Raw genomic sequence first — 3,048 nt, 5'->3', positions numbered from 1 at the left:
ATTACATTGCATAACATTGCTTCAGATTGCAAACTTTCAGTATTGAATTGGAACATATTAGGTTGCCAGGTCCACGAAAACGCAACCCCAAAATCAACCCCGAAATCATCCCGCTCTATCAATAGTAAGTGTTTCATTTAAAATGCTTATATATCTATCTACCAAAAAAAGCTGTTTATATTCTGCCTACATCACGCCCATTTATTAGCATTGTATAAAAATTGACCAAAAATATATGGTGAAAAATTAGAACAATAAAATAAAACTCATTTCTGTTCACAAGCCTGCATTTTCTCATTCAAATGATTGAAAATTTAACTGGGTTTATTTGGGTGCAGGTTGTAATCAGTTGTAATCATTAGAAAAGATTATTTGTAATTCTGCTGAACAGTTGAACAAAGCTTTAATTATTATTATTATACTTCAATTATAATTACATGGAGGATTTTACTCATGATAAGGCAACCAATGCACAATTAGGACGAGCTGTTTGAGGGGAGACTTTTTATGTAAATCCTTTACCTTTTTACAGCAACATGCTGAAACTTAAAAAAAAAACTGGCATGGAAATTTCATCCATCACCACACACCCTAAATAGGACTTCCTCATGCCGGAAGGGTTACTGCAGCATTGCATATGCTTGGTCATATTTATATTATATGGTGGGAGGGGGAAAGGGGGTTGCTGCTTATATTAGACGTGTCGTATGGTTTAATGTGCGTTCATGTGCTCCGTGATAACGCCCTCTCGTGGCAAGTGTTTGCTATGACAACGTTCACCTGTTTGTCTTGGTGATTATGTCAAATCACTGGGCTCACCATGACAAGCATTTCTCACCCAAATTGTTGAAAATTGATATGGTTTGGAGTGTGAAAGATATATATCATGTCAGGTATGAGCTTGTCAAACTCAGCGGATAGAAAGAAGGACTTTCCTTTACTAAGCTCAGACAGCATGACACAAACTAGGGCTGTTGTGTACGGGAGCTCCTTTTTAATAGGTGGAGGATGTGTGTATTTTCCACATCAGTCATGGAATTGCCTGAGTAGGTTTTTGTGGATGACTCATTCAGGTGATTGCGGGAGAAACAGACAGGAAGAGAGGAGGTGGGGAGAAAATAAGGGAGGGGGAATTCCAGTAGTGAAGACACAGCAGTCTAGGCCTGGAGCTGTCTAAAACCAGCCATATCTCATTAATATGGAAGAATTGGTCCAAATGAAAAAAAGTACCTCTTGCGTCAGAGGAGGAGTTTTCCCCATGCCACTGCGCCAACAGGAGGGAGAGCGAGTGTGTCCTGGAAATACCTCAGAAAGAAAGAGATAGACAGAGGAAAGGGAAAGAGGCAGGCTGAAAGATGATGACTGAAATACTCAATAGCAGCATAGTGATGAAAGCTCTAGCATAATCAAGCTATTCGATTTTGATGAGTTATATAATCCTCCAGACATCATCGAGTGCAAAGAAATTTGTGATGCAGAGAACGATATTCGTAAGACTCAAGGACAAATGAAGGGCACTAGCGCAGCAATCTCTTTCCATACATCTGTTTCTCATTAGGAAATCCATATGAAAATAAGAGCAGATACGAATGGGTGTATTTTTAAGACTATAGATCAGTGTGTGTTTGTGTAAACACTGTATATCCTGCACTTGCTGCTGTTGCACTTCTGGTTAGACCTAAACTGCATTTCGTTGCATTGTACTTGTACATGTGTAATGACAATAAAGTTGAATCTAATTTAATCTAATCTAATCTAATCTAATCTAATCTAATCTAATCTAATCTAATCTAATCTAATCTAATCTAATCTAATAATATAAGTTAGAATAAATGGTGAAGCAGCTTTATGTTTTTGTGTATAGAGATAAAGGAATATATGACAACAAATCATTTTGATTACAATTCTGATGAATAAAAATAGCATAATAAAATATATAAAATATTTATTTAAAAAAAAAAAAATTATTTATGTTTTTCACAGTTTTTTATTATTTATTAATATTTCGGTGAATTTTACATGTTGAATTGTATTATTTTGACTACCTCGTGTTTTTTTATGCAATTTATTATTATTATTATTATTATTATTATTATTATTATTATTATTATTATTAATATTTCTATCGTTATTTTAATATTTTAAAGTAAAAAAATCTAGAGGATTTTTTAGATAACTTTCAGGTCAAGTCTTAAAATCGTCATTTCTAACACTGGCTAGATATCATGACTAATCTGCAGAGGCTTACAACTTTTAGTTTAATTGGAAGATCTTTAATTATTGGCTGCCTACACACAAATGCTTCAAAGTTACTTTTAAGCTATTTTGAATGAGACCTGACCAGCTGTCTCTCTCAAAACAACCCACACCCACAAGCATTTGTACCAAGACTTCTTAAAAGCTTTGTTATATATCTTTTAGACAAAATGTCTCTGTTTAAACAGTTTCTCTTTTAATCTAATTATAGATTCTTCAAACTTATTGTTTGGCTGCTCACACAAACTGCTTGACAGGGTGAGTCTGTTTGAACATTTTGTGCCTTTAGTTTAATAAAGTAAATGTGTTTTCAGTGTTTAGTCATTATAGCTCATAATGAGGCAAATAAAGTATCTAGAGCATGCCAACAGGGAGGCAAACCTTTTCACTTGGAAAATATAATGACCAACTTAGAGCCCATCAAATAAATAAAGCATGCTGTGTAGTACATAAACTATACATGCATTTTCTACTTCCTTGGATATATGCACACCCGTTCATCAATATTTACTTGTTTACAGCAACAACAGAAGATTGAATTTGCTTTTCACACAAAATTTATTGTTAGTATGCAGTATGCTTTAGTTACAAAATCCACAGTGTAAAGAATAAATATAGGTTCATAACATCAATAGTAATCATGCTTTCTAAATCAGTGGTTTTTACTAAATTGGGCGTCGTAACAAACAAAATGCTACTGACTATTATGAATCACTATATTTTTTTCAAGATCAAGATTTATAAGCAATCTCCACATGTAGTTGTTGTGATATTCATTTTGATCAATACAAA

This window comes from Silurus aristotelis, assembly GCF_946808225.1.
Source record: "Silurus aristotelis genome assembly, chromosome: 1".
NCBI lineage: Eukaryota > Metazoa > Chordata > Actinopteri > Siluriformes > Siluridae > Silurus > Silurus aristotelis.
The sequence above is the reverse complement of the archived record's forward strand: the minus strand, read 5'-3'. Positions refer to the sequence as shown.